Raw genomic sequence first — 11,688 nt, forward strand, 5'->3', positions numbered from 1 at the left:
CCTACGTTTCGGCACCTTTATGTAGAAAGATGATCATCTCCAAAGGCTGAAGACGATAGTGAACGGAGAGAAACAGGCAACTCCAGAGGTGAGTCAACTGACCTGAAAAAGAGGAAGCCTGAATTTAGGCAGAGATTTAATCATATATTCTGTAGAGGAATTTAGCATTAAATACGTGCTATAGAAATGATTAAATAAATTTCTCAAAAGGTCAGGGTTTTTTTATCCTTAGCCTGAAGAGATTAAAAATTATAATTTCTAGTTTAGCTGTCCTAGCTGTCCATTGACTGGGGATTTCTTTGGGATGTGAGATCACAGCAAGGTACCTACAGTTTGATCTTTGGATATTTTGACAAAAAAAAATAAAAAGCATACATATGGAGAGAAGTAAATGGAAATTGTTGGGATGAATGTTAGAATTAAGTGTGAAAATGTCCCGTTCTCTGCTTTATTTTACTTTGTTTGGTACCTTTCCAATAAAAGTTTTAAATCTGTTTTAGAGAACACGATGAAGCCAGTTATACTGTATGGCACATGCTGGCCACAGCCAACTGTTCAACCCCATGAGAGCAAGAATTACTTTTCAAGCAACTTAACCTGCCATGTCTACAACCTCCAACCTGTAGCAGTATGACAGTGGTATGGAAATTATCTAAAAAAGTTAAACCACCTAAAAAGTATACCTTAAAATTCCATGGCTCTAAAATTCTTACCAAGTTACAAAAAATAAATAGCAAGTCTAGACGAAATTTGTTTTAAAATAATCTTTCTGCAGAATCTTGGCACGGACACCTCAGAAGGATGTAAGGAGGTATCAGTACCGGCCTCGGACTCGCAAACCACATGCTTGTCGCACATACATTTGAGCTGCAGTAACTCTTGTTCACTTTCCATGCCCAAAGCCAATGTGTAGTTGCTTGATCTAATTCAGCCTCTGGTGAAGGGTTTACCCTCCAATTACTGTAAATTTTCCCTGAGATGTGCACAGGGAGGCATGCAGTGGTTCAATGTGTGCACAATAACTTCAGACCTGGAAGCTGGAAAACACACAGGTTTCTTTTCCTGGCAGTGGTGTATCCCAGGTGAAGATCTCATGGCTCCCAGCAATGTCTGATTGCAAAAGGCTCTTGCAAGTCAGAGGTAATTGTGGCAAATATGTTACTGAGAGGAGCATCTTGAGAAACTATACCTGACAAGTCAAAAAGCATTTACCTGTATAAAAATTCCCTCAGTGCTATCTTGGACACTCACCCAAGGTGTACCTGTGCCTGTACAGCTTCATTGGAAGGAGATCTTACCTTCTTCTCTTTTGTATCTTGAAAAGCAGGACTGATCATCTCTGGCTGAATAAGCACACGAAAAATTGTAAGGAGAGATTCACAGGATCGTTTATGTTGGGAGGGACTCTGAAGGCTGTATAGTCCAACCCCCTGCACATAACAGGCAAACTTAGACCAGGTTGCTGAGGGTTTTGTCCAGTCAAGTTTTGACAGTCTCTCTGGGTGAAGATCTCTGCAAACTGTCTGGGCAACCTCTTCCAGTGTCTGGCAAACCTTGTGGTGCAAAATGCTTCATCCTACAGAATCAGAATTTCCCTTGCTGCAACTTGTGCTCATTGCCTCTTCTCCACCACCACCCGCCTCCAAGCAGAACCAGGCTCAGTCTTCTCTATAACCTCCCATTAGATGACTGATGACAAGAAGACTTTCCTGTACCCCTTCTCCTTCTCTTATTAAGACCAAACAAAACCAGCTCCCTCAGCTTCTCTGACAATCACAGGTTCCCACTGGCCTAAAAACAGAAACCTGCACTGAAATAACTTGTTGGCTGCAATCAGCAGCTGGGCACAGTAATACACCATTCCCCACAGCAGCTGTAATTTCTGCTCAGCACCACCTTCCTTTAAGCAAGATGTCACTGCAGTCAATGGATGTTTCTCCAGAGGATGGAAAGTGGAAATAATTCAGCTGAGCAAAAAACAAGCAGCAAACAAGATAAAAATCAGGTATAAATAAAAAAGAAATATTCAGCTGTCATTGGATGTAGTCCAGTTCCAACTGAGGTCTCTATCAGGTCAATGCTTCAGGCCCAAGTCTGCCCAAGTGGTTACAGCTTAGATGTAAATGCCTTGTAATGAAGGGGAGGGGTGGAATAAAAGCATAGCTGGGGTTTGCCTGAGTAGATAGAAGCCTCCCATACCAGGTGTGTTGCTAGCCCAGCTGTGAATGTTCATCAGTGTGTGCTGGGTGTGCAGGGAAAAGGTGATAAATTAGAGCACTGGCAAATGCAGGGATATCTTGGGCTTTCCTGTTCAAACCCATACACGTGCTTGTCATATTTTCTGCCCTATTTTCTTCCCCAGGCACACCAAGCGCAAGGAGTTCACAGAATCACAGAATCCAGAATGTCTGGGGTTGGAAGGAACCTCTGGAGACCATTGTCCTGGTTTTGGCTAGGACAGAGTCAATTTTCTTCCTAGTATCTGGCATAGTCCTATGTTTTGGGTTTAGTATAAGAATGTTGATAGCACACTGATGTTTTAGTTGTTGCTGATCAGTGCTTTACACCAGGTAAGGATGTCTCAGCTTCCCCTGTTCTGCCAGGTGCACAAGAAGCTGGGAGGGGACACAGCCAGAACAGCTGACCCCAAGTGACCAAAGGGACATCCCACACCATATGATGTCCATCATGCTCAGCGTATAAAGCTGGGGGAAGAAGAATGAAGGGGGGGACGTTTGGAGCGATGGCATTTGTCTTCCCAAGTCACCATTACGCATCATGGAGCCCTGCTTTCCTGGGGATGGCTGAGCACCTGCCTGCCCATGGGAAGCAGAGAATGAATTCCTTGCTTAGCTTTGCTTGCATGCATGGCTTTTGCTTTCCCTATTAAACTGTCTTTATCTCAACCCATCAGTTTCCTCACTTTCACTCTTCCAATTTTCTCCCCCAGCCTATCGGGGCAGGGCGGGTGAGCGAGCAGCTGGGTTGTGCTGAGTTGCCAGCCAGGGTTAAACCACAACAATCATCTAGTCCAACCCCCCTGCTAAAGCACAGACCCAGCTCTCAGCCTTTCCACATCAGAGAGATGCTCCAGTCCCCTCATCATCTCTGTAGCCCTCTGCTGGATTCTCTCCAATAGTTCCTTGTCTTTCTTGAATTGGGGGAGCCCAGAACGGGATGCAGTACTCCAGATGTGGCCTTACCAAGGCAGAGTAGAGGGGGAGGATAACCTCCCTCGACCTGCTGGCCACACTCCTCTTAATGCACCCCAGGATACCATTGGCCTTCTTGGCAACAAGGGCACCCTGCTGGCTCATGGTCAGCTTGTCATCCACCAGGACTCCCAGGTCCCTCTCAGCAGAGCTGCTTTCCAGCAGGTCAGCCCCCAGCCTGTATTGGTGCATGGGTTTATTCCCCCCTAGGTGCAGCACTTGGCACTTGCCCTTGTTGAATTTCATCAGGTTCCTCTCTGCCCAACTCTCCAGCCTGTCCAGGTTCTGCTGAATGGTGGCACAGCCTTCTGGTGTACCAGCCACTCCTCACAGTTTTGTATCATCAGCAACTTGCTGGGGGTACACTCTGTCCCCTCATCCAGGTCCTTGATGAAGAAATTGAACAAGACTGGACCCAGTACTGACCCTTGGGGAACACTGCCAACTACAGGCCTCCAACTATAGTCTGTACCGCCGATCAGAACCCTCTGAGCCCCGCCACTCAGCCAGTTCTCAATCCATCCATCTCACTGACCACTCATCTAACCCACACTTCCCGAGCTTACCTATGAGGATGTTGTGGGAGACAGTGTCAAAAGTCTTACTGAAGTCAAGGTAGACAACATCCACTGCTGTCTCTGAGTTGAGGCAGTCAGAAATCCAGTAATGATTTCTTGGCACTCAGGCTGAGTTTATGTTTATACTTGTGAACACAGATGATGGTTGCTCTGTGCCTCAGCTCTGCCTGGAGTCTGAGGCTGCTGGAGAATTAAAAGGAGGGGTTGGCACAGCAGCCAGTTAAAACAGTGCCTGCTCACCTCAGAAAGCCCAGGCAGGGGAAATGCTGTCATCGCCCTTTTCTTTTGCATCACCAGCAGTTGCTGCCTTTAACATAGAGAAAGCTATGTCTGCCGGGGTATCAATACCATTCTCCATGGGCTTATACAGGTGGCAAAGGCGGACTTTGCCTCCTTACACAGCTGGAAGAAGGAGCCTGCAACATTCATTTGGCATTCAGTATTGAGAACCAGCTATTTCAATAGTGATAATAATAAAGAGCCTTTTAATACTAATAACCAAACGAGTTAACTCAGTGCTAAAAATTTTAGCAAGGGTTTCACCAGTTGCTTTCTCTTGAAAATTTGTCTACAGGGCCTTAGTCTGAAATGGGAGAGGTTGATTTCAGGCTTTTTTCAATTTCTAGCTAGCCTTTATTCAGGACTGAATTCCTATCAAGCAATGCATAACAGAGTGAGACCATGTGTTTTGCTGACATTTTCATGAGTGAATTCCATATAGCCAGCCACAGAGTATCTGCAGACCTTAAATGTTAATGCATCTTCAAATCTGATTTTCCCCTAAAATTTGCATCACCTCCTTAATCAAACATGTAACCTTTTAGTGTCTTATTTTAAACTAGATACTATAATAAATACTAGATTTAAAGAGTATAAAATGAGCAGAAAGCCCCAAGACAGTAATTCCCTTACACAGGAGGGTATGAAATTACCTTTAACAGCAAAGATCTCTCATTACGGCACTGCTCTGCTGCAGTGTGCATCTAGATTCTATGCCACAAGGAACAGTAAAGTGAACTGAGTTTATTATCATCAAGGAAGAATTATCATCAAATTAATACAGTGGGTTAACACAACCAGGAATGGACCTGTGTCCCATCCAAGTGCAGGAATACCAATATCTGCCTTCCAGGCTGATCTTCCATGCCCAACAAACATGCAGTCCTGGTCATTGCAGGTGCTGGATTTACCCTTTGGCAATTCTAGAATATATCTTTTTGTGACTGGTGGCACTGATCTCTGAATGGCTGGGCAAAATAATCTTGGCACTCATCCTCTGTATTGTTTTTTTCCCCCTCTTTGAGGCTATAAAGCAATTTAGGAAGAACTTTTCCAAAGTGCTGTAATGATTTTCAGTGAGGGCGCTCTAGCAAAGGGCTAAGTTTTTAAGTAGGCAGCCAACAAGCCTTTCAAAAGTGCCTACAATCCAGACTCTCCAGGATGTCCATGGAAGTTTGGCATCCAAGGTCCTGAGCATTTGGAAAGTGAGATTTTGGTTTCACTCAGCTTTTAAACACTTTAAATACTTTAAAACTTATTCTTTAAGTATATTTTCCTCCATTACCCCAACTCCAACCCCCAGCCTCCAAATGGTTCCCAGGCACTCCTTGGCACAAGGTATTCGGAAACTTAGTTTTTCTAATTAGGTTCCAAAAGGGATGTAATCCACTTTTCAGTCACTCCCTTATCTAATTCATCCCTTCCCTTCTTCAATTTTTCATGTAGTTTCTGGCTTGAATTTCTATATGTGAAATCTTGTCTTCGCTGTACTCAAAGACAATTTTTTTTTCTTTCAGGCACCAGGATTTCAGTCAGTGTATCTATCTGACACTTGACCCAATCTCATCTGGGCTTCCCAGGTGCTATCAATGTTTTCAACTACTGCTCCATGATCATCAGATTGGAAGAGAAGTAGGACTAAGAGGTGTATAAATCTCCACAGTCACACTGCTTCGAAGAATCACAAGCATACAGCCCACGCCTGAGCATTACCTATTTGAAATGGGAAAGCTGACAGTTGGAGCTGGATTGCTGAGAATGACTCGCCTGTATTTCATGCCTGGCTTTGATTCAAAGAGCTGCTTTGCTATCATTTGCGATAAAGCATTATTATTTATATAGCCAAGTGTTTAGGAACACTGATCACGGAGGAGGACTCTACTGTGATAAATGCTATACAAACAAAGATAGGAAAGAGCTTAGATTTAGCCCAAGGACTTTGTAACATGGGAGAAGTGATAATATAAAAATGTAGACAGTCTGGAGAATACTAAGATAAAATAAGTCAATATCAGTCAGCATATCAGACAGTGATGCTAGCACACTGGTAGTCAAAAATCCATCAAGCATTTCTGTACAGTTCAGGACACAACAGAGAGTTAAGGAAGGATTTCTAGGAGCACACAGTGTGGCTTGGTACAGAGAGAGCATTCCACATCTGGGGAGTTGTGTAGGTAAAAGGAAAAGGTATTGTTTGAAAACATAACAATAATAATTACAGAAGCTCAGGTATGGAAATCAGCTTCTTAATTCTCAATGAGAGATAATACAGATGTGAGGTAGGCCAGAAGGGACCATGAACATGTGGACAAAAATGTTGTCCTCTATGTCTGAGAAAAAGCTGCAGGAACTGGGGCATGGCGCCCTGTACAGGAGCTGTGATTTGGTTCTGGCCCTCACCCAGGTCCTGCCTAAGCCTGGCAGCCCTGACTCCATGTCTAACCTCACATCCCAACCCCCAGCCCAATGCCTCAGTCCTCTGCAACCTGGCAGATACAAATCGTTGGGAAACAGTTTCAAAACATGGGGTAGAATTATTTTTGCAACAACATTTCTGTGTGTGCATAGAGACAAAGCAAGGCTGGGGGTGCAACTGTGAGCAGAGCATATTGCAAAAGCTGAGAAAGGAGAGCAGCGTTAGTCATGTGGATGGGTGGCAGCAGCCAGATTCAGAGGTGTTCTGCAACAAGACCCCACAATGCTGAAATAAAGCTGGGAGTGAGACCTTCAGGTGACATTTGTCTTGGAGAAGTTATAGGGTACCAGGAGTACCTGCTATTCATATAATAACTGAGAAAAAGAATTGTGGAGGAGGACTTAGGAAGAAGAGGCTGGTTTTAGCCATGTTGGGCAAGAGTTAGTAATTGAACCTCCAAAGGATCAGAGGAACCTCCAAAGGATCAGAGAGAAACACTGGAGATGTTATTCGGGCATGAGAAGGCAAGTCCGATGTTGAAGGCTAGTGATCAGACCAGCAGTAAGCTACAAAACATGATTTATATACAGAAAAAGTTCTGGAAAATTAATTACATTTCTTCACTAGAAATTCAATAATTCCATTATTCCCTGGAAGTAAATTATCTTGCTGGAATTAATTTTCTGTATTGACTGTTCTTTCTTTCTGAGAATAGAAATACATGTATTTAAGTAGGTTTTATTCCAATGAAAATGCATCACCTACATCAAAATGAGGTTCTCTAGTCAAGAGTCCTGCTGTTACCAATTTCTATCTCAACAGTTGCTCATCTGATCCTCATCTTTTTATTTTACTAAATTCAGTGATCAAAGTGGATCAAACTTCTTGTGTTTGATAAATAGAAAATTGCTCACTAGAAGAAAGTCAGATTATGCCTTGTTTATTAGACTTTGCTTCAAAATGAAGAATGTATTTTAGTATCCTTAACCTCAGTAGGTACCTAGCAGGTTCTCTGAGTTAGTAGAACTGTAAAATCATAGAACAGCCCAGGCTGGAGGGGACCTTGAAAGGTCGTGTGGTCCAACATTTCATGGGAAAGGGAGCCTAGATGAGATTATCTAGCGCCCTGTCCAATCTCATCTTGAAAACCTCCAGTGATGAGGACTCTCACAGGTCAAAGGGTAAGTCTCCCGCTATTCCACCACTTGAGCATTGCAGTCACCAGAAGGCATTGCTGAAAGTGAATGCCAGGTCTCATGGCGCATGTTCCCACCCAGTCACCCGCCGAACAGCCAATCAAGCCCATTTCAGCTGCGTGTTCACACTTTACATCTGTGCATGCTGATCACAAAGCAAATACGTGATGAGTAACAGGGAGGCTGTTCTCTGCCACTGCTCAGCCGGGCTGATTACCATGGAGCAGTGCTGGGTACTGCTGATGCTGGCAGGCTAAGACAAACAAGAAGCCCATCATTCGGCCGAATCAAGTCTGCTCGGCAGATGATTTTTGCAACTTGTGAGAAAGATCAGAGATCATTTGCAAACTGATATAGCTCTGGGAATGGCAAACACATGACGAGGATATGAGCGGTTATACAGGTAAGTGGCTATTTAAGACATCACTATGCATTAAATCATCAAACACTCGGTACAGTTATTTAGAATATTTCACTGAGTGTGTGGGTGGGTGTGCATAAATAAATCATAAAGTTGCAGAAAGTTTAATTTTGGAAGGAATTTCCTGAGGTGAACAAGTCCAGCTGCCTGCTTAAAACAGGGCCAACTTCAAAGTTAAGTTGGGCTGCTCAGGCTGTCCAAGTGAGATATGCAAATCTTCAGTGATGGAGATGACACAGCTCCTCTGTGTAAGCTGTTCCAGTGCTAAGCCACTGTAAACACTTTCCTCCTTATACCCAAGTGGGGTTTTCTCTTGCTGCAACCTGTGACTGTTACCTCTTGACCATGCACCATTAGCTTCCCCTTCAAGAGGTAGAAGATTGCAACGTTTCCCCCTCAGCCTCCTCTTTTCCAGGCTACACAAACCCATTTCCCTTAGCCTCTTCTCACACACATCATGTGCTCCATTTCTCAGCTGCTGCAGGTCTCCAGCCAGTTTGGCAATGTATAGATATTGCACAGAAAGGCACTTTGGTGAGGGTACCTCGGGTTCCTGCCACTGGAGAATAAAGCCCCCCCCATGTCATTTGTGGCCAACAGTATGGTTGTGTTAACACCCTTTTTTTTTGGCCAGCTGCCCAGGTAAAGGGAACTCGTGCAGTAGGTGAGGAGCTGGGTTGGGTTTGTGGCTAGAAGGGTCGGAGGTCTGCGGCGGTGAGCTGGCACGCTGCACACGTGGTGTTCGTGTTCACTCGGCAGCCATCCCGGGACCCCTGTGAAAAGCACGTCCCTCGTTCCCGAAGGGTGCCCTAAGCAGAGTGTGTGCTAAGCACAGCATCCAGCCTACTGAGGATTTCACAGCCTATCATTTACTCGACACAACAGGTGGCTGATCTGAGACAGCCTAGAGTCTATCTGATGAGGCAGAGCATCTTATTTCAGCTAAAGCTAAATCTGGTGCTGTTAATACCAAACAGATTAATTTAGTTTAATTGTATTCTGAATTTCTTACCTCCTCAGGGGAGTGTAAAGTGAATCCAATTATGTTTCCTATATGGGCCAGCTGTCATGACACAGGGTGACTCCTGGTCCAGGCATTTATTTAGGATTTGTAGTTTTCTAAGGAGGGGAAGAAAGGGAAAACTATTAACTGCTGATGGAAGAACATACAGGGAGCCATAATATTATGAACATATTTCAGGTCTTTGTACAAACCAGAGAGGGTTTTTTTTCCTCTGCTAATCTGAATTTAAGCATTAAAGCAGACTGCTGACAATATGCACCCATCTGCCAGACCTATTCTCAAAATAAACTCCCTCCACACAAAGTTAACACAGGAATTAACCCACAGCGAGATCCAGCTCTGACCTTTGGTGTATCATGAATATAGAAAAGCTTAAAAATTTCCTGACATGTCATCTTTGGCTGTTTTTCAAGGCTTGCTGTGCTTCTCTGCAGCTCCTGGCAAATATGTCCCCTTTCTGTATCCTGAGAGTGAACTGGGTGGTAACTGCCATTCAGCTGGAGAAGGTGATCCTTCATGGATCAGCCTAGTCTCTGTACATGGCACCCGCCTCACAGATGTCACCCATCCCATCCTGCCTTTGGACTGGATAAAGCATGTCCTGAAGTTGCTGCAGAGCACAGAGGAAGGATCCCAGAGTAACTAGCATAGATAGAAGGGAGTGCATCAGCTACCTACACATAGGCATCTAATTCAGGCACTCTAGGGCACCTGAGACATCTCTGCTAGGCTAGCAGATATGGCACAGGACCTACAGGGTGCCTGTGATCTCCCGGAGCAGCAGCCAGAGGCCAGTCAGGACATGCTACAGCATCTCAGGTGGCAATGGACGCCTTTACGGAGGTAGCTGAATCTCATCCTGGATGGCACACAACTTGCAGACCACAACTTTTTACATGGGGGTCACACCTGAGCGGGTACCAACAGTGGTATATAGAGGCACCCGACGCCTGCTCGGGGGGGCCCAAACTGAGCCCTGGGTGTCCGATGTTCAGGCAGCTGAAGGCAGCAAGGGCAACCTCATGCTCTGTTAGCACTGGCCATTCCTGGGAGACATCAGGCCTGAGCTGGCATCTCACTGACCTCCTACAGCCCCTTCCAGGAGGCAAACAGCCCCTGCCTCCTGCACCGGGATGTGGAAGTGTGTGTTACCCAAAGTGGGTGTTTGCGTCTCTGTGACAGTGGACGTTTGTCAACGGTGCCAGGAAAGCTCAGGCTTGTGCAAAATGAATCTCAGACGAAAGCCAGAGAGAAGAAAAACAGTCGTTGCCGCTGGTGTGGATTTTCTGTGGCTCCTGATCCTCATAGATAGCTTCAAAACCTGACGCTGCCTGAACGTGTCTGCTCTGTTGCCAATATTGAATTGACAGTTCTTGACCTTCTTTAATCCTTTAGGTTTAACTTTATTTACACTTCATTTAAATTTAATGGCTTCAGGCAACCATGGGCAGTCATGCCTTACTTTCTTTACAGTTTTTGTTATGTGCAAGGACTCTCTGTCTCCCACTGTCACCAGCCTTCCAGTCCCAAAGGCTCCTCGGAAGGATCACGAGTTTTGACTTCAGTCAGAACTACTCATTGTAGCCACAGTCTGGAAAAACACAAAGTAGCTCCAACCAATTTAGTTTGCATGGATCTGTGTTTGGTTTTTTAATGGACTCTCAGGCTTGACTACTCATCCTTCTCATTGACTACACATGAATAATACATCTCGCTTGAACTAGATGAGATGAATTCCCAGCTGCATTCAGTCATCATCTACCTGCTTCATGCCTGTGGAATACAAAACATGCCCATCTATTTTGAAATATTAAAGACCAGGAATGATAAATATATTCATGTAGAGACTTGTGATTCATGTACCATGATTGCCTATAGTAATTGGAGAGGGGCTGCCACTACTAAATAAAGTATTGTTGGGTGAGAGGGAAGTCAATGCCAAAACCATCTTGTACTGATAGAACATGAAATACTGCTACTAGGCCTTTAATCCTTCAGCACAGAATTGCTGTGTGTGCAGAGACTCCATCTTGAGCCTTCCTCAAATGGCAGAGTTGTCGGCAGCATCAGGGTCCAGCTCCTGGGAGGGAATCCCTTGTGCCACTCCCCAGTTGTATGTGATTTTGGGTATTCTGGGTATTCCATATTGTATACCACATGGTATATCTGTTTATATAGGCTATATTGGTATATATTGGTATATTCAGACAGTGTGTGTGGTTCCACTTATTTCCACGGCAGAGACAGGGTATTGAGGGGAGTGCAAGAGGAATACTAGAAGTCAATCGCTGCTGACAGACAGAAAAGAGTGATGCAGTGCTTCTGTCCTTTCAGGGATACGCTAGGAGGTATGATGGAAATCCAGAAATCACCTATCCTTTTGGTTCCTCTGCAGCTTTCAGTTTGTTTTTCTTTGTTACAGATCAACGACACCAAACTGGGTGGTAGTGTTGATCTGCTTGAGGGGAGGAGGGCTCTGCAGAGAGACCTGGACAGGATGGATCGATGGGCTGAGGTCAACTGTATGAGGTTCAACAAGGCCAAGTGCCGGGTCCTGCACTT

At 44.8% G+C, this 11,688-nt stretch overlaps 1 long non-coding RNA gene across 1 annotated transcript in view; it reads right to left on the reverse strand.

Annotated features, from left to right (window-relative positions):
* Positions 1 to 2,844: 2,844 nt before the first annotated feature.
* Positions 2,845 to 11,688, reverse strand: part of LOC118452408 — a 13,950-nt gene continuing 5,106 nt past the window's right edge. Inside the window, exons 2-3 of the long non-coding RNA XR_004842179.1 lie at positions 3,530 to 3,535; positions 2,845 to 2,951 (exon numbers count right to left, since the gene is read on the reverse strand). This is a non-coding gene — a long non-coding RNA (uncharacterized LOC118452408). The remainder of the gene's footprint in view (positions 2,952 to 3,529; positions 3,536 to 11,688) is intronic.

This window comes from Egretta garzetta, unplaced genomic scaffold (assembly GCF_000687185.1).
Source record: "Egretta garzetta isolate BGI_Z169 unplaced genomic scaffold, ASM68718v1 scaffold445, whole genome shotgun sequence".
Lineage (NCBI taxonomy): Eukaryota > Metazoa > Chordata > Aves > Pelecaniformes > Ardeidae > Egretta > Egretta garzetta.